The sequence below is a fragment of the Phragmites australis genome, chromosome 1 (genome assembly GCF_958298935.1).
Source record: "Phragmites australis chromosome 1, lpPhrAust1.1, whole genome shotgun sequence".
Lineage (NCBI taxonomy): Eukaryota > Viridiplantae > Streptophyta > Magnoliopsida > Poales > Poaceae > Phragmites > Phragmites australis.
In genome coordinates, this window is record NC_084921.1 from 27551006 (window position 1) to 27576415 (window position 25410).

The 25410-nt window shown below is 41.6% G+C and overlaps 1 pseudogene; it reads left to right on the forward strand.

The window, feature by feature from the left end:
• The first annotated feature begins 20534 nt into the window (after nt 1–20534).
• LOC133888499 (uncharacterized) lies at nt 20535–23250 on the forward strand (annotated as a pseudogene).
• The last annotated feature ends 2160 nt before the right edge of the window (nt 23251–25410 follow it).

Below are 25410 nucleotides of genomic sequence, written 5' to 3' on the forward strand. Positions count from 1 at the left end.
AGCATGAACAGTGATGCAGCGCGGCAAAAATACGGGAGACGAACGGCAAACTTGCTGATTCTCTCTCCCAACTCTATCACTGTTTATAGAGTATGTTCGTGGGTCCGAGAAGAGAATGAGAGTAATGGAAGGTAGAAAATATGGTAGCTGTTGGAGATAGAAAAAATAGTGGATGCTGTAATAGTGTTAGAGAATGCTGTAATAGTATTATAAGGGATGGATTTTTAAGTATCTGCTGGAGATGACCTAACTATCACGCATGCAATCGACTAATTTTTCCTGCTGAGTCAGCGCGGCGTCATCCAATCAAGTCAGTTTTGATTTTTAAGCCAGTTTTGCTACGCACACCTGACAGTTGTACCCACAATTCTAGTTTTGGCTGAAATTGGAGGCGTGATTTAGTGAGTCCTTTTGTTGGATGCTCATGCATTTAGGGTTTAATTTATCGACGGTAATCGGCCAAAATTACGGTTACCGATCTTACCGTTTAGGTCTGGTTTTGAGAAACCGAACGGTAATCGAATTTGAATTAAAAATTCAAAAAAATAAAATAAATTCAATAAAATTCTAAAAAAACTAGACACAATTCTAAAACATTCTATGAAAAACAATTTCAAAATAATATCATTTGCATCATATTCTATAGGGAGGAAGTTTGAAAAAAATGAAAAAAAGTTGAAGCGTGCAGCTCAGTTATTAACTCAGATTAAGGAAAAGCTTGACATGTAAACACATATTTTTCTTATGTAAGACGTATCATAAGAGGATCTTTAAAATTGATTTCACTTCATTTAAAGTTTTATTAATTTCTCTAAGATTTTTACAAAGTTCACAAGCATAAAGTGAATATGTTAAGAAAACAACAATGTAATTAACTTTTTCATGTCTACTATTTTTTCCTACATAAATAATATTATAAATAAACTAATAAAAATGGTTTCACTAATTTTAGAGGTGCGATGGGTCAATTATGAATTAATCTAGTCCCAACACATTTACACAATCCTGCATTTTACAATAACTAATCCATGAGTTCATGTATTTTCAAAAGATATAGGATCATGTAAGAAGACTGACAAAATTAGTTTCATGATTTTTGGATTAGCAAAGAGTAAACTATGCATTTAACTTGGTTTAACAAATACATTTTCTCACAAAAAGTTTTCAACTTTTTTATGAGTATAAATACTTTTATCATGTAGATAATGTTACAAGGAAACCAGCAAAATTTGTTTCACTTAATTAGAAGCTCAGATGAATTAGTTATTGATTTTATAGTAATTGAGCCAATTTTTTGGGTTTTTTGTTGAACTTCACTGAAAATCGAGAAAACTGCTCGATAAATCGAGAAAACTGAGCGGTTACCGACAATGCGGAAAATTTAAGAAAACTGCTCAATAAATTGAGAAAATCGCTCAGTAACCGATCCAATTCGACCGGTTACCGAGAGACGATTCTGACAAATTTTTAACCAAATTTCAAATTTTAGCAAATGAATTTTGTCTGAATTTCAGCCAAATTTTGAGCGGTTATCACGATAATCGTTAATTTTTGATAACCACCTGAGCTCGGTAACCGACGGCCGGTCGGTAAGTTAAACCTTGCATGCGTTTAGGTTTAACCCTCATCTTTAGCTGTTGTCTGCATCTATATCTGCACTAGCCCATCGTATAGGTTCTTTTGTTGTTCGTGGACAATGGTGTTTTGGTCATAGTATATTTAGTCTTGTATTAGAGTTTTCTTCAATTTCCCTACATTCACATTCAAGTTTTAGTCTCTCTTTGAGTTTGTCTATGCCGTGTGAATCCATGTATTTCTTCATTAATTAGTCGATTTCTTTTCAGTTGTTATTGATGCAATTTAGCCATTTAGATCTTTCCGTAGCTTTAGTGATAACTTTATCTATTGTCTTGCTACTTGTCGTTGTTGTGTTTATAATTATCCTTGATCTTGGGTATTCTTTTGTCATCTTTCCGTACCTTCGATGATAACTTACGTCGGTTGTCTTGCTACTCATCATTGATTTGTTGCAATTCTTGACCAAGGGTCTTACTCCCTCTGTCCCACTTTGTTAGGCGCCTTCCCCTCTGGCGCAGAGACCAAGAGTGCTGGAGCGCATCGCCTCACAACTCAATTAATTTCTCTCGTTCACGATGCTTTCTCCTGCATGGCCGCAATACATTACTCCACCAGACATAGTACTCCATCTTGCATCCATGCATGCCATGCTCATGCGTAACTCACCTGTACGGTAAAACTTCTTACTCCACCAGCGTTTTCGTTTTGCCTACGCTCGCTCCAGCTATTTCCCTCGCCTGTGCAAAGTTAGCTTTGAAGGGTTGCGGGTAGGCTACGCTAGGATAAAATAAATTTTCTCTACCGCGTTCAACCAGGAAGTCATGCGAGTAGGGGATCATGAATCGTTACCACTTGACGAGCAGTGCAGCGGAAGAAGAGTTGGAGCAGACCAATCCAACGTCGTGCGCGTCAAGTAGTCGATCGTCAACCTCGTCCCGAGCACGTCCCGAGCACCTTCCGAGTACTCGCGGGTACGTCCCGAGTACTCCCGAGCAGATCAGCACCGCAATAGTAGCAGCGCCTCTACGGTATCCACACGTACAAGGATGGAATCGCCGTGCGCCGGTGTGCTAGCACCACGCGCCCAGCTAGGGTTTTGAAGGGAGTTCGGGAATAGGAGGCGGCCAGGGTTTCTGAAAAACTCAATGTGCCTTGGCCCCTGCCTATTCTTATATAGAGCACGCTAATGGGCCTTTAATCAACATTAAAGCCCATTATGACTCTAAACCCTAATGGTCCTTTAATCAACATTAAAGCCCATTAGCAGATCCAATCCGCAAACTCGATCGCCTCTAGGGCATATTACCAACAATCTCCCACTTGCACTAGAGTCAGCACAAGTTTTATATTCCATCCCCTTAAGTGTGTGACCCGTTAGGCTCATGTGTAAACGGCCGCTATCCGGAAACCCTTTTCCGAATTGCAAGTCAATAGCGGTACCTAGCAGGACATATTGACTCCCGAATGCACACAAAGATCATATCGGCTGAACCTTGATATACTCATGCACCAATCCCTTTACCACACGATACCAGTCAAGCTCAAGGCGAGATTCGTGCCACCCTTGTGATAGCTCGACCATTCACTCGATCAAGTAGTGGATTCACCATGATTAACTCTTTAATCACATTGGCATGGCCATGCACTTTCCAATCCAACTACCTCGAGGGGCCCAGAGATATCTCTCCCGTTATTTAGGAGGGGTAAATTCCATCTTGATCACTCACATCCCACGACATGTTTCATAACATACCCGAAAGCAACCTTTATAACTACCCAGTTACGGAATAGCATTTGGAAGCTCCTAAGTGTGTTACTACACATTCTGGAATCAATGATGATCTCAGGTCAAAGGATTCTGTAGGTACACCATTTGAGATAACAACTGATGGCACATTAAAAATAACAATCCTAGCAGTATCTCAGGGTGGGTCTATCCAACATCATGTTCTCTAACATGTGTCCACATTACTGATTTGATATCTCCATATCTATGATCCGTGAAACATGATCATCATTCAGTCAAATGTGCTAATCTATAAATCATTATTGTCCCACACAATGATATGAGATTAGGGACTATTTAGAATAACATCATAAAAACAAAGAGTTTCACAAACAAGTCACATACTTGCTGATCAATGTAAATGATAATTATTCATGGAACCAGATAACAATTATCCAAAAGTACATTAGCATAGACAGAACACATTCTCTCACATGCACTAGAGTCTATCCCGCAAGTATCTAATACCCATAGAGCTCAAGTGTGCCTCATGCTTGGGCTGTGAGAGAGGCTTCGTCAACGGATCAGCAATATTCGAATCCGTGTGCACCTTGCATATTTTTACATCACCTCTATCAATAATCTCTCGAATGAGGTGATAGCGCCGAAGTATGTGCTTGGACTTCTGGTGCGACCTAGGCTCCTTGGCTTGTGCAATGGCACCACTATTGTCACAATAGAGGTCCATTGGACTGGACGCACCAGGGACCACACCCAACTCAGAAACAAATTTTCTGATCCAAACAGCCTCTTTTGCAGCTTCCGAAGCTGCGATATACTCGGCCTCCGTCGTGGAATCAGCAACCGTTTCTTGCTTGGAACTCTTCCAACTCACCGCACCTCCATTAAGGCAAAACACAAAACCAGACTGCGATCTCGAGTCGTCCTTGTCGGTTTGGAAGCTAGCATCGGTGTAACCATTTACAACGAGCTCCTCCTCACCTCCATAGACTAGGAACATATCCTTAGTTCTTCTCATGTACTTGAGGATACTCTTTACTATAGCCCAGTGACATTCACCTGGGTTCGATTGGTATCTGCTCGTAACACTTAGAGCATAGGAGACATCTGGGCGTGTACAAAACATAGCATACATGATGGACCCGATAGCAGAAGCATACGGGATCGCACTCATCCTCTCGAGCTCATCAGATGTCTTAGGACTTTGATTCTTGCTGAGAGTGATGCCATGTGACATTGGCAAGAAACCTTTCTTGGAATCCTGCATATTGAACCGATTCAATACCTTGTCAATGTACGTGCTTTGGCTTAATCCGATTAGTCTTTTCGACCTATCTCTATAGATCTTTATGCCCAATATGTATGCTGCCTCTCCTAAATCTTTCATTGAAAAACTCTTTTGCAATGAAGATTTGACAGCATCGAGCATTGGAATATTATTTCCGATCAATAATATGTCATCCACATATAAGACCAGAAACACAAGTGCGCTCCCACTAGTCCTTTTGTAAACACAAGGCTCTTCTTCATTCTTGATGAAACCAAACCCTTTGATCACTTCATCAAAATGAATATTCCAACTCCGAGAAGCTTGCTTTAGTCCATAGATGGACTTTTGCAGCTTGCAAATCTTCCCAGCATTTTTCAGATTGACAAAACCTTCAGGCTGTGTCATGTACACATCCTCACTTAGGTTTCCATTAAGGAAAGCCGTTTTGACATCCATTTGCCATATCTCGTAGTCGAAATATGCAGCAATTGCTAGGAGAATCCTAATAGACTTTAGCATTGCGACGGGCGAAAACGTTTCATCATAATCAACACCTTGAATTTGCCTGAAACCTTTCGCCACCAATCGTGCCTTATAGATGTGAACATTTCCATCAACGTCTATCTTTTTCTTAAAAACCCATTTACACTCGATAGTTTTCACACCATCAGGTGGATCGACCAAGTTCCAAACTTGGTTTTCTTGCATGGATTCTAACTCGGATCTCATGGCTCCAAGCCATTTTTCGGAGTCTGGTCCCACCATTGCTTCCGAGTAAGTCTTAGGTTCATCATTGTCCAACAATAATATGTCGCGCTGCCCCGTGGTTAGGAACATAAACCGCTTGGGTGCACGAGTGAACCTTTCCGACCGACGTGGGGCTGGTGTCTCGACAATAGGTTCTGCAACATCTTGCATACCGAGTTGTGGTTCAATAGGAGCTGAAACACTTTCAAGTGGTTCCCGAATTTCTTCGAGTTGCACCGTGCTCCCACTAACTCTCTTCGCGAGAAACTCTTTCTCAAGAAAGACACCATTCCGGACGACAAACACTTTGCCTTCTTCCCGGTTATAGAAATAATATCCTTTGGTTTCCCTAGGATACCCCACAAAGAAGCATTTATCAGATTTGGTAGTGAGCTTATCAGACGACAAACGTTTTACATAAGCCTCACAACCCCATATCTTAAGGAAAGACAATCCGGGACGCTTCCCGGTCCATATCTCATATGGTGTCCTCTCTACAGCCTTAGATGGAACCCTGTTTAACGTGAAAGCAGCAGTTTCTAGAGCGTATCCCCAGAAGGACAATGGAAGATCAGATTGGCTCATCATCGACCGGACCATGTCTAACAAAGTTCGGTTCCTCCGCTCAGACACCCCATTCCATTGTGGCGTACCCGGTGGAGTCAATTGTGGAACGATTCCACATTGCCTTAGATGATCACCAAATTCATGGCTCAAATATTCACCTCCACGATCTGATCGCAGAAATTTAATTGTCTTGCCTATATGATTTTGTACTTCATTCTGGAACTCCTTGAACTTTTCAAAGGATTCAGACTTATGCCTCATTAGGTAGATGTAACCATATCTACTAAAGTCATCGGTGAAAGTAATGAAATACTGAAAACCACCTCTAGCTGTAGAACTCATCGGTCCACATACATCTGTATGTACTAGGGCCATTAATTCATTTGTCCTCTCACTTCGACCAGTGAAAGGCGTCTTAGTCATCTTGCCAAGTAAACAAGACTCGCATGTATCAAATGATTCGAAATCAAATGAATGTAGAAGACCATCTTTATGGAGCTTCTGCATACGCTTCTCATTTATATGACCTAATCGACAATGCCAAACAAAAGTGGGATTCAAATCATTAAGCCGAGGCTTCTTTGTATCAATGTTATAGATAGTTATATCCTCAAGATCCAATATATATAATCCATTTACTAATGGACAATTACCATAGAGCATACCATTCAAAAATATCGAACAACACTTGTTCTTTATTATGAATTCATAACCATCTTCTTCCAAACATGAAGAAGAGATAATGTTTTTGCGCAAGGCAGGAATATAATAACAATTATTTAATTCCAAAACTAATCCTGAGGGTAGCGATAAGGAGTAAACGCCAACGGCCAACGCAGCAACTTTTGCACCATTACCGACGCGAGCATCCAATTCGCCTCTTGCACACTTCCTAGTCCTTTTCAGTCCCTGCAACGATTTGCAAGTATGAATCATTGATCCGGTATCAAATACCCATGAATCATCAGGACGAGTAGCAAGATTAATTTCAATAACATTTATACCTGAAGAGGAAGTCTTACTTCCCTTCTTCTTTTTGAGTTCTTCCAAGTACAATTTGCAGTTCCTCCGCCAATGACCAGTCTTATGGCAGTGGTGGCAAGTGTCAGAAGCAGCAGGGCTAGCCTTGGGCTTTCCAACAGGTTTAGGCTTAGAGCTCGAGATCTCATCCGAAGTTTTAGCCTTACCCTTGCGCTTTCTCTTCTTTCTATCCTTTTGAACCATCATCACATGACTAGAGCTCTTCTTAATGCTTTCCTCAGCAGTTTTTAGCATCCCATGCAATTCAGCCATGCTTTTCTCCATGCTGTTCATATGAAAGTTCAAAATGAACGGCTCGAAGCTCGCAGGGAGCGACTGGAGAATTACATCCGTAGTCAACTCAGGGCTAAGGGGAAAACCAAGTTTTTCCAGGCTCTCAATGTAACCAATCATTTTGATCACATGAGGACTGACTGGACTGCCTTCTGTTAACCTACACGCAAACAAGGACTTTGAGTTGTTGTACCTCTCGGCCCGAGCTTGGTTCTCAAACATGCCTCGGAGTCCCACAATCATATCATGGGCATCCCTGTTCTCATATTGCTTCTGAAGCTCAGAGGACATACAGGCAAGCATGAGGCAACTAACATCCAGTGAATCGTTGGTGTGCTTCTCATAAGCCCTCCGATCCGTGGCAGGAGCATTATCAGCTGGTTCATCAGGATAGGGGACCTCTAGAACATATTCCTTTTTCTCTTGTTTGAGAACAATTCTCAGATTTCTATACCAATCAATAAAGTTTGTTCCAGAAAGCTTCTCTTTTTCAAGAATCGATCGCAAATTAAAACTGGAAGTGTTACTAGCGGCCGGTGCCATAATCTACAACAGAAAATGCAGGTTCAGCACTATGCCTATGTGAATCTTCTATTAAACAATTTAACAAAAGATACTCCACTATATGTGTTTTCCCTCTAACAACATATAGAGGATCAAGATCCATATTCAACTAAGTTCTAGTGAGCTTTGGCATCACTGCTAGAAACTTAGTGACATAGGTAAGCAACGCCTTGCTAATCACATCCCTATGTGACTCTTGTTTGCTGGGTGGCATCGAATGCCCCAGCGCCCAACACCATGCCCCAAAGCCCAAAACCGTTTTGATAGCTTTATCAAGTAAACCAATACTATGCGTGTGGATGTCCGACATCCACTCTAACTGGTTAAGATAAATGATGGCACCCTGCTTTGGCAGACCTACCACACAATGATCAAAACCTTTGTAGGTGCAGCTATTGGAAGGGCATCAATTACTCTTGATTTTTCTGAGGGAAACTACTCTATCATGAAAATCATATCCACCACATATAAAACATGAAAGAATAGTATGAAAGGAACATAAAAACATCACAGGCAATCATATTAACTGTGACATAGTATGGCCCCTTCACATGGTGATCTTCATCGCCACGGTTCCTATCCTCCGGGTCATCATGCTTCAAATATCCATGATCTTGTTCTAGTCTATTACACCTAATAGCACTAGATAAATTACATGAGAAGAAGCATCACAAGTCGACACGCAGGCCGTTATACAATAACATGACAGCCTTGGGCTGCAATTAACCATGACACGCAGGCCATGAAAAATTACACACATGCATCACATATCACAAGGCCATACCAGTCACAACATTCTCTGCAAAAACGAGTTAAGCGTAGAATCGAATTATAATGTCGTGATGGGATCATGTTATTACAACAATCTATGCGTGTACGCGACGGCGGTCCCATCGAAAACCTCTCGGAAATACATAGATCGCATCTATGAAATCGCTATGAAAATCTCATCGGATCGATCGTATCGAGCCAATTCTGAGTCATTCATAATGCCTCAATTTCCATTAGATCAATCCCATTGATCATCGCGTGAGGTTTTTCCAGAAACGATGACAGCACACACGACCTCGATCTGCTGTTCTCCCGACCATGTCGCGATGCACGCAGTTAGCCCCGATGGTGATTCCAGCCGGTAGGGGCAAGTCGCACGCAAAACCAGGTGGGAGATCGAGCTAATCTTTTTGGCTATGTGGTTTCATCGACTGGCATCTCATCCGATCTCTAATTCACCAAACCAACCGTGCATTGATCAATCCATCATATGAACTGATCAAAAACAATAGATCTAATCTATTTCTATCACATATCTTCTATATGTGACTGATCCAGATCGAAAACTACGCAGGATGGCTCTGATACCACTGAAGGGTTGCGGGTAGGCTACGCTAGCATAAAATAAATTTTCTCTACCGCATTCAACCAGGAAGCCATGCGAGTAGGGGATCATGAATTGTTACCACTTGACGAGCAGTGCAGCGGAAGAAGAGTTGGAGCAGACCAATCCAACGCCGTGCGCGTCAAGTAGTCGATCGTCAACCTCGTCCCGAGCACGTCCCGAGCACCTTCCGAGTACTCGCGGGTACGTCCCGAGTACTCCCGAGCAGATCAGCACCGCAATAGTAGCAGCGCCTCTACGGTATCCACACGTACAAGGATGGAATCGCCGTGCGCCGGTGTGCTAGCACCACGCGCCCGGCTAGGGTTTCGAAGGGAGTTCGGGAATAGGAGGCGGCCAGGGTTTCTGAAAAACTCAATGCGCCTTGACCCCTGCCTATTCTTATATAGAGCACGCTAATGGGCCTTTAATCAACATTAAAGCCCATTATGACTCTAAACCCTAATGGTCCTTTAATCAACATTAAAGCTCATTAGCAGATCCAATCCGCAAACTCGATCGCCTCTAGGGCATATTACCAACAAGCTTCCCCTTCGTCCCACGCGGTTCCTCTAATCTCCCGCTCTTCCTCTAATCTCCCGCGCTCTGGCTCCGCGCGCCCTTGCCAGCATGGCCGCGTGCTCAAAGCTTCTCTTTCCCTCGTGCAAAAATTTTCTTTCCCTCGCCTGCAGCGCAAAGCTCTTTCCCTCGTTTGCATGGCCACGTGCTCAAAGCTTCTCTTTCCCTCACGCAAAACTTTTCTTTCCCTCGCTTGCAGTGCAAAGCTCTTTCTGTCGCCTGCGGTGCAAAGCTCTTTCTGTCACTTGCCACGCAAAGTTCATCTCCAAAATTGCATGACAAAAATTTGGAGCCAAGATTTGAAGCTCTATTTCGCTCCATCTCTTAGTCTTCTTCTTCCTATAAATACGCGAAGCCATGGCTAACAAATCATCAAGAGATTCCTCTTCCTTGCTCTCTTCTCTTTCAATCCTCTTCCAGTAGTATGTTCTGGAAGAAATGGCCGAGATAATCCATGGGATTGAGCATGATCTGAACCAGTTGATTCCTGGTTCTCAGCTAGACCTCAACCAACCGATCTATGAGTTTGATCTCAATGAACCTATCCAGCCGAAAGAAGATGATGTGCAGATTGATCTGAACCATCCAATCAATTGGGAGGAGATCGATGAAGTTTTTGGCCTTAATGACCCACTCTTTTGGGAAGAGATTGAAGAAGGTTAGTTTGATTCATTTCTGTTTTTCTAGCAAGGTCTATTTGGTTTGCTACTTGTTCATAATTTGTGGCTTGATCAGATGATCATGTATCTGACGAGAATGAAACTGAAGTGCTCGTTGATTGATTTCCTTTATGGTATAGATGTGGATGGCAATGGTCGTACAAGAAGGAATTTCCTAACTGATGATGAGCGTACTGCCATATGGGCTATGCTTTTGGAGAGGACTACTCCTGGCATGTCGAATCATGGAGTGACAAAATCCATAGCCCTTGATACCGGTGTGCCTCTTAGGGTTGTGCAGCGTATATGGTGTGCTGGTAAGCTTGGTGGGGATGTGCACAATGTTATCAATAAGAGGGCCAAGAATTGTGGACGTAAATGAGTAAACATTGACACACAAGCCATTCGAGATGTGCCGCTAAGAAATCGCACAACTCTTAGAGATCTAGCACGCACTTTGAGTATCTCCAAGAGCACATTGTTCAGACGGCTCAAGGAAGGTGAAATCAAGAGGCATACCAATGACATAAAATTCACTTTAACCGATGGAAATAAGGTTGCCCGTGTACGGTTTTGCTTATCTATTCTCCATAGCCAAAGCATTCCTCATTCACCCATATTTAGAGATTTGTACAATGTGGTGTACATTGATGAGAAATGGTTCTATAGGACAAGGAAATGCTAGAATTATTACCTAGCCATTGTTGAAGATAAACCAGAGAGAACGGCTAAAAGCAAGAATTTTATTGAGAAAGTCATGTTTCTAGCGGCTATTGCTAGACCTAGGTTTGATGATCAAGGCAATGAGACATTCTCTGGTAAAATTGGCATATTTCCTTTCACGTTTACAGAACCGGCAAAAAGGAGAAGTGTAAATAGGCCAGCGGGCACTTTGATCACAAAAGCAATGACATCTGTGACCAAGGGAGTTAGCAGATCCTTTCTTATTGACAAGGTTTTACCTGCAATCAAGCAAAAATGGCCTGCACATGAGGTAGGAAGCACTATCTATATTCAGCAGGACAATGCAAAGACACACATTTCCGTTGATGATGAAGATTTCTGTAGAGTGGCAACTGAAGATGGCTTCAATATTCGTTTAATTTGCCAGCCTTCTAATTCTCCAGATCTCAATGTACTGGACCTTGGCTTTTTTGCAGCCATTCAGTCTTTGTTCCAGAAATCTTCTCCAAATAATGTTGAAGATATCGTTAACAAGGTTATGCAAGCATACGAAGAATACCCAACAGAAAGGTCTAATCGTGTGTTTCTTACTCAGCAGACATGCATGAGGGAAATTTTGAAGCATAAAGGCGGCCAACATTATGCTATAACGCACATGAAGAAGCAAACCTTGGAAAGGATTGGTGAGCTACCAAGAATGTTACAATGTGATCCAGATATTGTTAGTGAAGCCTTAGAGTTTCTTAATGATTAGTCATGAAGTGTAATCTTGCGTCATTTCTTTTCAGTAGCTACAAAATACCCCACTGTTCATCTTCTTGCCATGCCTTTGTTTCATCTGAGTGTGAGAGAGAGGGAGGTAGATAGGCTACAATGATGACACTATTCATCTTCTTGTCGTGCCTTGTTTCATCAGACCGAACCGAGTTCCGCAAGCAGGGAGGACGACACCAGCGCGGCTGACAAGCCGCAACTTGTTTCCTCGCTGCTTTGACGTCGTCTTCCATCTCAGAGTCGAACGAGTCCGTGGTGTCAAATGAGTCCGTGGCGTCTTCATCTCCCTCGACGTCGAGACGTCCTCGTCTATATCGCCAGCCTCCATGAACTCTCTGACACGCCCACCACTTTGAGTTTTCGCCATCCTCGTGCTCCTCGCCCTCACCGTGGCCGGCACCGACGCGGTCAAGCCATGGCAGCTGTTTCTGGTGAACCCAACGCCCGTGACACTCGCCAACCACCACGACCAGCTCCTCACCGGCAACCACTCAATGAACCTGCTGTGGTACGACCGATTCTTCCCGGCGTAGCGCGCTGTCGTGGCTGACTTCCATGAACTCTCTAACGCGCCCACTGCTTTGAGTTCCCGCCTTCAGCCTTTTCTTATTCTCTAGACTGCTGCATGCAGAAGCTTGCATGGTTACATGCAATAATGTGCGCTATCCTAATTAATGCATGTATGCATTCGAAGCGTTCGCCGAGTAACGCCTAACAAAACGGGACAAATCGAAAATCAATCGGTGCCTAACAAAGTGGGATAGAGGAAGTATTTACTGTCATTGTCATGACTCTACTCTTCGACAAGATTACAAGATTTCACTTTACGATGGCTTTAAAGAGACAGTTTTTGAATGTATTTGTCTAAGTTTATTACTTAGTGTCGCTTTTTTCAAATACAACGCTATTACATACGTTTTGAATTTGAGGAGGTTGTTAGGAATATAGAGTTACTAGAGTCTTTATCATATACTCCTTATGTACTCTATATATTGCTGAAGGGATCGATAACGTCTTAAGAGGGAGGGAGGGGGTGAATTAGGACACTTAGAATCTATTCGGCCTTAAAAACTACACAAGATAAACCTATATCAATTTCTATCTATATGTGCTCTAGGTTTATCTAGTGTGTCTACTCTACCGATCAAAACACTTGCAGCCTATCTATAAAGGTAAATTGCAAGAATGTAAATGAGAAAACGTAAATGAGGTAGAGAGCAAACTTGGCACATGAGATTTTTATCCCGTGGTATCGACGCCATGAATGTCACCCCTAGTCCACATTGGAGCTCCACAAAGGATATGCTCTTGGTTGGCACCCGGTCACGGCTCTTGAGCCACCAAGTCACAAAGACAAGGCCTCCACCCAGATGAGCCATCAAGCCACCAAGGCAAGGTCTCACCACTAGCCTCTCTTCCGGTTCTTTGCTATCGTGATCACTTTGGAGCTCAAGCCACCAAGGCAAGGGTCTCCGCATCCTCGTACATACTTCTCGTCGCCACTCCATACCAAGTCGGAGGGTCAACAGCTTGCTGGCGAGTCACTAAGACTCCAAGGTGCTAGCGTACCACTTGGTACAAGGTTAGATCACTGCTTGATCCACTCTCTAGGCAGCAATCACCTAACAACACTCTCTCAAGGTCTATAATAACTAATCACTCACTAATCTTGTGCTTAATCACCTTGGATAATCACATTAAGCACTTTGGTGGTTTGGATGCTTCTCAAGTGTATATGAGCTTCCTTTAACTCTAGCGGCATGCCACACATTCGAATGACTAAGTGGAGAGGTATTTATAGCCCTAAATTTGCGCACTAGCCGTTAATCCAACGGCTCAGAAAAGTTGTTAACACCGGATGATTCGGTGAGAACAATAGTACTAACACCAGATCATCCGGTGAGAACAATAATACTAACACCGGATCATCCGGTGAGTACTGTTACAAACTAGTCGTTGGAACCCCACTCAAGCCTCTATGGATATCAGATACTCTGGTGTATACTTCATCTTCATCACCGGACTAACTGGTGAGTTATCCTGAGCCATCAGAACCAACTACATCCTCTCTGTATAAATTGCTCTGGTGTTAGCATCCGGTGTACATCACTTCATCATCGGACTATACGACGCCTTGAACTTCGTTCTGCCTATTTGCACTATTCATTGTTCGGTGTATTGTCCAGTGCAGCCTTTCTTCATCAACAGACCTTCCGACGTGTTGATCTTTGATCTTGCACGGTCGCAACCTTCTTTGGTAAAAATGCTCCGGTTTGTATCTTCCTCTGATTACCGGACTATCTGGTGGGTTTTTCCATTCTGCCTTTTGGTCAGAAACACTCCGATTTTGCCATTCTTTGATCACTGGACTATCTAGTGAGGCTTAGCCTTCATTCTTCAGCATGACACCCTTCTCTAGAATAATTGCTCCAGTGAGCACACTTGCTAATCGCCGGATCTTCTAGTGAGGTCTTCAGGCTTCACTGCCCCTTTGTCAAATATGCTCTGGTGAGTAAAACACCCAGAGCACCAGACCATCCGGTGAGGCAAATCTTCCTGAAATTTCTCCAATTTAGTCCAACTTTGTCCCGGCTGTGGTGGCTTCTTCATATATTGTATCCATGATACCTACTAACATATATTCTTGACAAACATGTTAGTCACATTAACTATATTGTAATTAATCACCAAAATCACAATCATGATCTAATAGGACCATTTTCGCTACAATCTCACTATTTTTGTGATTGATGACAACACAACCAAAACAAGTAGTAAATAATAAATGATACCAAATATAAAGATAATAAGCGAGCACAAAATCTTACCACATTGCTTGAATGCATGTCCTTACCACTTAGTCCTATTTTGTTATAGCTTCCCCTTTCTCCATCGCCACTATCTCCCTTGATCGACCCATGCAAGAGCTGCTTTTTTCTCTCCTCCACAATGTTCTTCTTGCAACTTGCATCTTGCTTTGGTTATCAAGATTCTCCCTCTTTATCAACAATCTCCAAAAAGGCTATATGCACATGTTGAACTTAAAAGAGAAAAATATTAGAGCATATGGTAGAGAGCTTCACAAATCATGATCCAATTAAAAGGATGCCAATTGTATGGATATTACTACAAATAAATAATACCAATTGTAGTCTATGAAAGCACATGGATCATAATTTAAACTTACATAATATAGTCTAAACTCCACCTATATGTGTGTATACATATGACGAGAAAGAACCATATGCACAACTAGACAATATGTCAAGATAGGAAGTCTAAGATATATTATGTATGGAGGTAGCTTAAATGAATAAAAGATTTAACAATGATACCAATTAAAGCATTTAAGCATTGCATACCTCTGGTGACATATTAATTGCTCTATGAGACTACAAGAGATACAACTTGGAACACATGTTAGTTTTAAAATCACAACATATAGGATATACTCCATCAAAATGTGTGCATACAAGTGTTAAACACTTGTGAGATATATGCACTTGTTATTCATAACAATGTGGATTTATCCTATAGATTGAATCATGACATATGAAAGATACCAATTGTAAAAACTAGTGCCAAGAAATGAACCTACAACTAATAAACCATGTGGGTTGTTTATGAGTTAGAGATAAACACAAGCAACCTACCATATGAAAACCTGCACTAGACATTGCAATAAATTGAAATAAGCATATGCAATCCTAGACAAGTCAAATAAGCTAGAAGAAAAAAAATACATGAACATAAGTCTAGCTACCATTTACCTCTTTTACCTTTGGATGGGGATTTGGATATGTGATGATCATAATCTTCATTAATGCACCTAACTTGTACAATTGGCTTCTTTGCTCGAACTTTTACTTCATCTTGTGAGCCAAGTCTCCAAATCCTTATAGCCGCTTCGAGCTTCAAGTCTTCTTTGGACCTCAAATCGATTGGGGCCTATTCATATTGGTGATGACTTCCTTGGGCACCCAAATAAGTTGGTTCCATCTCTAATCTTTTCTCCCAACCATGTATACAACTACCTTGCCATTATCCTTCTTTTTGAGCTTGTAGTGGTTATTTTTGATCTTGTTTTTGTAGTTGGGCTTGATATAGAGGTTGAAGGTCTTATTGGAGAGGTTCGCCATCTTGTTCTTCTCCTTGGTCTCCTTCTTCATTTGCTTATATTGGAAGGACTTGTAGTCTTCTTGATGGCATTTGAAGTATGTTACAGTGGACCCCTCTGTAAGCTTCTTTATCATGAAAGTATGGTTATCTTGAAGAGGTTAGACATGTCCTTTGCCCTTTAAACTAAGTCCTTCTTTAGCTTCTCCACTTCTTACTTAAGCTCATCATTCTCTTGTGTAATGAGGTTATTAGATGATTCTACAATAACATTCTTAATACAAATCTCATTGCAAAAGTGTGAGCTAGATAAAACAATTAAATCATCACAAGAAGTAGAAGCATCTACCTTACGATTGAAATTAAATAGAGAGCTATATTGCTTCAAAGGGACCTTAGTTTGAGATTCAATTGCACTCAAATTTATCCTTAAACTCATCATGCTCCTTGTTTAGCAAATTGATTTTTCTCAATAATTATTCATAATTTGAAGCAAAGGTAGCATGAATTTCATCAAGTGCATTGAATTTCTTAACCTCTTTTGATTGTTTCTTAAGGGCCATTTGTTTCTCATTGATCAAATAAAGGAGTTCATCATAGGAAGCAGAATTCTCATCAGTTTCATCGTGACTTACATCGCTATCTATATTTTTATCCCTAAGGCACTTGTGAGATGACTTGCGCGATAACGACTTGTGTGATGATGACTTTGAGAAAGAGCTTTTCTTGGAGGGGAGGATGGCGAAGCTTTCATCATTTGAGCTTGACTCTTTATCATTGCTCATCCATCTGCTATGCTTGCGAATGCCTTGACTCTTCCTCTTGTCTCCCTCTTGTTCTTGGTCTTCTTCTTCTCCTTCTTGATATGATCAGTTGTGTTGACCAAGTCTTCAATGGAGATAGAATGATCAACCTTGGTATTGATCCTCTTTATGTTCTTCTCTAACTTTGAGAAGAGCTTGGCCATCTTTGGATCAATTTCTTCATCACTTGATGTGCTTTGATCATCCTTTTCATAGCTCTCTTCATCTTGATCACCATCATCTTCGCTTGAGCTTGACTATTGCTCTTGGCTCCTCATTCTTGCCTTCATGTATTGGCATTAAGCTTGCTTGCTTGTGAGAGCAAGGTTTTTGGTGTTGGATGAGGAAGAAGCTTCCACCCTTATGTTCATTGTCATCTCGTGGGCGGTGATCTTACTGAGCACTTGACTTGGAGTTATCTTCTTGATGTTATTGTTGTCGTAGATGATGGAGACTATTAACTTGTACTTTAAAATAAGAGCTTAAAGTATTCTTCTCACCACTTGATCATCTTCAATTGGTGTCAAACCGTTAATATCATTGATAAGAATATTCAAACGTGAGTACGTGTCATTAGCACTTTCATGGAGTAGTTGCTTGATGCCATTGAGTTTAGTAACAAACACATGATATTCTCATTGCGCACATCATTTGTACCTTCATGTATTTCAATGAGACTATTCTAAATATCATGTGCATTGGTGAAAAAATAAACACGATTAAATACATTAACACATATAGATGATAAAAGAATATTCTTTGCCAATGTATCTAATTGCCTCTCTTTATTAGTGATGCGAGGTTTCATTCCTTTCTCAGTGACTCTTCAAACATCCAACCCTCGGGCTTACAAATAACAAGATATTAGAATTTTCTATCGGAGGAAATTTGTGCCATTGAAAAGTGGAGCACTATGGAAATTCATCCCAACTCCGAATGTCACAACTCGCTAGGCGGTAAAGCCTAACCGATCACACTGAGACTAAGGCTCAAATGCCACTTGAATTGGCGAAACCTTGTGAAAGGTGTGAAGCTCTAACACAAATTGAAGAGCTAGAAATGCCTAGCCTTGATACCAATTGAAGGGATTGGTGATGAGATCGGTGATATCCTAAGAGGTAGGAGGGGTGAATTAGGACACTTAGAAGCTATTCAGCTCCAAAAACTAAACAAGATAAATCTATATCAATTTCTATCTATATGTGCTCTAGATTTATCTAGTGTATCTACTCTGCCGATCAAAGAACTTGCAACCTATTTATAAAGTTAAATTGTAAGAATGTAAATACGGAAATATAAATGAGGTAGAGAGAGCAAACTTGGCAAAAGAGATTTTTATCCTATGGTATCTATGGCATGAATGCATGGAGCTCCAAAAAGGATATGCTCTCGGTCAGCACCCGGTCACGGCTCTTGAGCCACCAAGTCACAAAGACAAGGCCTCCACCCGGATGAGCCACCAACCCACCAAGTCAAAGTCTCACCACTAGCCTCTCTTTCGGTTCCTTGCTGCCGTGATCACTTTGGAGCTTGAGCCATGAAGGCAAGGGTCTCTGCTCCTTGTACACGCTTCTCATCGCTGTTCCACACCAAGTCAGAGAGTCAACAAGCTTTCCAGCGAGTCACCAAGACTCTAAGGTGCCAGCGTACCACTTGATACAAGATTGGATCACTCCTGGATTCACTCTCTAAGCAGCAATCACCTAGCAATACTCTTTCTAGGCCTATAAGCGCTAATCACTCACTATTCTTGTGCTTAATTGTCTTGGATAATCACATTAAGCACTTTGGTGGTTTTGATGTCTTCTCAAGTGTGTATGAGCTTCCTCTAACTCCAGCGGCATGCCACACCTTTGAATGACTGAGTGGAGGGGTATTTATAGCCCCAAATCTGTGCACTAGCTGTTAACCCAACGATTCAGAAAAGTTATTAACACTGGATGATCCGGTGAGAATAATAGTACTAACACTGGATCATCCGGTGAGTACACTCTCACAAACTAGCCGTTAGAACCCCACTCAAGCCTCTGTGAACACCAAACACTTTGGTGTATACTTAATCTCCATCACCGGACTATCTAGTGAGTTATTCTAAGCCATCTGAGCCAACTGCATTCTTTATGTGTAAATTGCTCCAGTGTTAGCATCTAGTGCATATCACTTCATGACCAGACTATACGATGCCTTGAACTTCATTCTACCTCTTTGCACTGTTCGTTATCCGGTGTATTGTCCGGTGTAGCTTTGCTTCATCACCAGACCTTCCGACGTGTTGATATTCGATCTTTCACGGCTGCAACCTTCTATGGTGGAAATGCTCCGGTGTGTATCTTCCTCTGATCACTGAACTATCCGGTGGGTTGTTCCATTCTGCCTTCTGGTCAAAAACACTTCGGTGTTGCCATATTTTGATCACCGGACTATTCGGTGAGACTTAGTCTTCATTCTTCAGCACGACACCCTTCTTTGGAAGAGTTGCTCTGGTGAGAACACTTGCTAATCACTAGACCTTCCGATAAGGTCTTCAGGCCTCTCTCCCCCTTTATCAAATATGCTCCGGTGAGTTCAACATCCAGAGCACCGGACCATCCGGTGAGGCAAATCTTCCTAGAACTTCTTCGATTCAGTCCAACTTTGTCCTGACTGCGGTGACTTCGTCATGTATTGCATCCATGAGACCTACTAACATATATTCTTGACAAACATGTTAGTTCTATTAACTATATTGTCGTTAATCACCAAAATCACAATCATTGTCTAATACGACCATTTTTGTTATAATTGCCCTAGGGGCTATTATAACAACGCCATCTGTAATTTTGATCACAAACAGCTTCATATTTGTTTCCCCCACATTGCTATTTGGAGTATCTTTACATTGTTGAGAGTTTTAGCATTGTGACACCCCTTCTTTAACAGGATATTTATTTATGTTGTTGCAAGTCCCGACATGGAATTTCTATAATTTATTTTTCTTGACATATTTCGGAAATACCAGTACTTATGCCATGACATCCATGCTCTGGCTAACCTGTTGATTTCCTTTGCCAATACAAAACTGGTTAACTCTCATTACTCTCTTAAAGAAAATTAATGCATGAGCTTCTTGCATTATTTGTTGTGAGGGCAACAGAATGCCCAATAACATTGCAATTGCAATATTTGTGGCACCCCTCCTTTAGCACTTGCTTAGTTCTGCTCTTTAAGTTGTCCAATAACATTGTAATTGCATATATTGTTACATTAGTTGAAATAACCTAACAGATTTGTGTTGTTTTACTTTTGTTTGGTGTTTGGATATTCTTTTGTGAGTTCACTGTATTTGGAACTTTATGAAAGAAATAGTTCTGAACTGCCAGCTGATAAACCTTACAGACTTAAGTGAGGAAACGAGGACACATGTAGTGGTTACACTTTGCCATATTTACCTGGTGGTCCATCATTTGTAGCAATCCTGCTGTCCTAGCATTTGTGTTATTGTATTGTTGCTATTGTGCAACAACGGCAAGGCTGCATATGAAACTGCATGTGGCTCTTGCTCTGTCTCTCTCTCTCTCTCTCTCTGTTGATGTGTCTAGTAGATGATGCGAGCACCTGTGAGGAAATGAGCTGAGCCCCACCGTCATGTGAGTTTTGTCCCTTGGGATTGTTCATATCTTGTACGCTTCCTTTCTTACTTTTTCTGCTGGTGAAAAACCTGAGCTGTAATTCTTTGTATCTACCCTTTTTGAACAGCTAAAGCCTGATGCTGGAGTAAATCTTAAGAAGCCAGCGGTGACTGGGAGATGGTGGAGTTTATGCATGTTATGAGCTGAAGAGATAACCTGTTTGGTTGCAACTTGAGGATCCAAATCATGGGTCACAGTCTTCCACAGTTATTCCTCTTGGTTAGAGTGCCCTCCTCACAAAAGATAAAACAAACATTATCTTCATTCCACTTCAATAATTGAGAGTCCTCTCTGTCTGTTATGTCCTCCCTGCTGTTACAATGATTGTTATTGTTAGCCAGTCTGAGTTATACATGTGCATTTGATGTGGCCCTTGTTTACTAGTAGGTACTAGTAGCCGGTAAGATCTAAGACCACCTTGAATCAACAACAAAATACATGTAGCTGCTACTATCATCATCTGTCTTCTGGGAAGAAGAGGGATAGTCTCATCATTCCAACTCTGCCTCTCCAGTTATATCCGTCGCCGGTCTCCATACACACTGTCACTACACTGTGTCGTTCAGACTTCATCGGCCTCGACTGCCATGGTTCAGATGTCTTTGCAGAGGTCAGTTTCTACTTGCTACTTCTTGAAATTCAGCTTTGTGTTTACTAGTTCTTAGTGGTGTGTGTATCTAGGATGCCGCAGATGTTACACCATGACTCAAAACCTGTTCCCGCAGGAGCGTAGCCATGTCTCCTCGTTGCTCATTATACGACTTGCTGCATCGTGCGGGTGGTGCGAGAAGATGGGCCGCTTATAGATCTCAGTCATCATGCTTTGCTTATAGTGCAAGACCGTCTCCGATCGTTCTCAAGACCGACAGTGCCATTGATCCCTCCAAGCCAAAGAATCTGGATGCGAGTTCCTCTGCTCCAAGAAGTGGACCTTACAGTGCGACTTGTCATCCATCAGGCACAGCTGGAGTAATAGGAGCATCTTCCACTTCCTCTCTCAGACTTTTAGAGAAGTTTGTGTGTTGGGGTACCAGAGATGGAGAAGAGGCACCTCCCTTTATCATCTACAATGATCCGCTCGTCAAGAAAGAGCTGTTGTCATCTGGAACCCGACTCACTTCTGACTGTAATATTGCTCTTGGGAAGTTAAGGCAGAAGAGGCTCTTCTTGGAGCAATCTGGAGCATCCTGCATTGTTATGCCATGCCAGTTCTTACATGCCTGGCATGATGAAATTTCATAGGGTTGCTCGGTTCCTTTTCCCCCATGTTGGTGATTGCGTTGTAAAGGAACTCAAAGCTGCAAATTTGAAACCTGTCGAGTAAGGAAGTAATGTCCGTGTAGGGATTCTGGCCACCGACAATAAGCTGGCCACCAACTGTTATCTAGACAAGCTGGAGAGCCAGGTAAACAAACTGTTTTTATATCAACCATTGTATGTTTAATGATAATCTGTTTGTTCAATTTCTGTAAATAAAGAGGTATTTATGTTGGCTTTCAATATAAGTCATGGCTGATCCCCTTTAGTATATCAAAAAGAGGCTTTTATGCTTTGCATGTGTTTATATATATTGAAAAAGTAAGGAGCAGGATGTAGAAAGAAATTGTGTTTTTACCTTGATGCTCTGCCAAGGTATTTTAGTAGAAGCAAGACCTTTCTTCTAAAGCTCCTGTATGGCGATACCCACATCATTGCATACGCATTTTCCATAAATTAGACAACTCAGCTCCTACGTCAGTGATGGATGGTCAATTTTTTTTTTCAGTCACTTTGCATTGTGATTCCTCCCTTTCTTTGTCTGAAAGCTCAGGTCACAAAAAGATTGACAACTGCAGGTCTTGTGGCCTATTGTAGCTTGTCGATTCCTAATTTGCCAGTCCCATGATAACTTGAGCAACGCCAATTTGTCATCCTAGTGAGATGCCTTAAAGTATTCTATTTGATATTTTTCTTGGTAGTGTTCTTCATTCATCAAATTGGGAGCATATGGTTAAATTGTTTCTTGTTAAAATGTCTTCATCAGGGTTTTGAAATACTATGTCTAGATAAAGCTTCCATGGAGCATACGGCGTTACCATCAGTCGATGCATTCAGGAAAGGGGACAGGGAAGGCACGATAAATCTACTGCGAGTATCGCTCCAGGTTCTTCTTGTGAGAGCTGTCAATACGGTAATCCTTGCATCTGACGACCTTGTAGGCATCTTGCCTGATGATGACCCTCTGCTCAAGAAATGTATAGACCCATTGGATGCCTTGGTCAGAGAGACCATCATATGCACAAGAACACGGTGACCGTGATATTATGCATCAGCTTACCCTGGCTCCTCGTATAAGTTCCCAGTAGTTGATGTTTGCGCCTTGAGTGCTGATGAGCACATTAAAATAGAAAGGTGTCATCTGGTCAAAATCATCGATCCCCAATGCATTATGCATTTTGATCTGGGTATGCTTCTGCTTTGCAATTTGCAACCAAGTCAACAAAGATGCTGATGACTCTGTGTGTGAGCCCAGATATGTAATTTTTTTTGTGGCTTGGCCACCCCAGAGAAAAGTTTCAAACAAGAATCAAGGAATCAAAAAGCTGATGTGATGTTTCTCGAGATCAGGTTGTTGATAGGAGTAGAACAAATGAAGACACCGTCGAATCTAAACTGCACAAGGAGCACATTTTCTTTTCAGATAAGTTGCAAGTGTAACTGTAACAACAAGTAGCTTTGACGTCTAAAAGAAAAGGAGCAAAATTTTGATTTTTTCAATTCCCATCAGTACCACATAAACCCCGATAGGTGACCATTTATTAGTGCCGGTCTGGATAGCACCGTTAGTGATAAGATATCACTGTCAGTTTATGACGTTCACTGCCTAAAAAAATGATGATTTTGTTAGAATCGGCAGTAATACCACTTATCACTGTCAGTTCATAATGCGAACTGACAGTGGTATATTACTGTCGGCTCGTAGCTAAAACCGATAAGGATATAAACTTTATCATTACCGGTTGATGCCACGAGCCAGCAGAGCACAATAAGACACTAAGTTTGGAAGTTACAAAATTTAGATAAAAAATATAACTACAAAATAAATTCCTGATTGCACTAAGAAATATGCGTACACTAAGAAATATATGATTACAAAATAAGGTCCTAATCAATAACAAAATATATAAGATCTCCTGATTACAAAAGAATTCCGGATTACATAGAAACCAACACCCAGATTGCAAAAAGATCACTAAGTTAGCTTATGCTATAGCTAGCTTATTCCTATGCAAGCTTTGGCTTCTTCGCCGATGACAATGATGATTGCGGCTCCTTCTCCTAGACGGTGGCCTCCTCCTTCTCCTCAGAGCCGGCCACCTCCTCGTCCTCCTCGGAGGACGCATCCTCCTCCAAGCTTATCGTCGAGCAATGCGGGGGTGGAGTGCCTTCCATGAAGCCCAGTCCTCATCGCGCGAGGAGGGATCATGGGAGGAGAAGGAGCGGCCATCATAGGAGGAGACCGCCATTGTGCCGTCCTTCGAAGATGACAGCGGTGGCAACCAAGGAGAGGTTGAAGGCAGTGGATGAGGAAAGAAAGGTGGCTACGGTGGAGGAAGGAAGGGTGACGATGATGTAGCTAGCTAGCAACTTTGCGAGGTGGTGGAGGAGCGGCGAATGGTGGATGAATGAGGTGGCTTGGGAGGGCGAGCAATTATAATAGTTGTTCGCGGAAGATGAAGAGGGTGCCGTGTTGTTTTATTGGCGCAAAAGACACGAAGGGGCATAGGGGACATGAAGGAGCATGGAATTTATCATTGCCGGTTGGAGTTACCAACTGGCAGTGATTTGTTGGGAACTATAATCGGCACAACTACGACATCTATTTAATCCTCCTGCCTTTGTCATTTTCTCTACGCTACAAGTGAGAATTCACTCTGACACAATGAGAGTAGAGAACTTTGTTCTTCCCTGCTCTACTGACTTAGATTTTTTTCTTCCTTACTTTTCTCATGAGAGGTATTTGAAGAAACATGGTTTTCTTTTTTATCATCTAGTGCTTTGTTCTTCCTTACTTTATATTTATCTATTTTATTCTGGAAGGAGGGTTAAGGTCAGCCAAATGGTGGCTCGTTACATAGATATTTCTCGGTTGACCCAGAATCCCTACTTGGATGAGGTACCTTCTTGGAGGCTAACACGGCTACTCGGAGGTATCTAAAATCCCGATTAGATGACCTGAGGACATCTGGATGCTTGACTAGATGTACATCTTACTCGGAGACCCGAGTTATCAATCGAAGAAACATCATGTCGGGATGTTTCCCTTGGTCGGGCTAAGTTTTTGATCTGTCACGACCTCATTTCATGTATTGATGGGGGCTTGACAATGAGTAGTATAAAACTATCGTATACGGCTATCCTATACATATATGAAAGGAGTCTCTGAATGTATGGAAATTGTTCGCACGTTTTAGGATATCCCTTAAACAAGAAAATCTATCCATAAGTTGAAGGATGACAAAATCCTACTCAGAAAAGAGTCTGGAGGTTACACAACAACTTACATATATATATATATATATATATATATATATATATATATATATATGAAGCCAGGGGACCCTACGGAAGTCAAGCCAAGCAATAAGTAACACACAAGCAATCCAAAAGCCATCTGCAATTGTGATCTACATCGATAACTCGTCAAGACTATGTACAAGGAGCCATTGACTACTTTTAGATCCCATCTAGACTAGCCACAACTCCCCTTGTAATCTGTCTTGAAGATCAATACAAAAACATATGACATAGGGTTATTATACTCAAGGAGATCCAAACCTGTATAAAATTTCTGTATTTGGTGCTTGATTCGGTAAGAGGGAGTATCCCCTACTTTCATCACGTATTCGTAAGATTGACGATTTACTAATTGTCAACAACATGTATGCAACATGACTACACATATCTGTCTCTAATATACTCGAT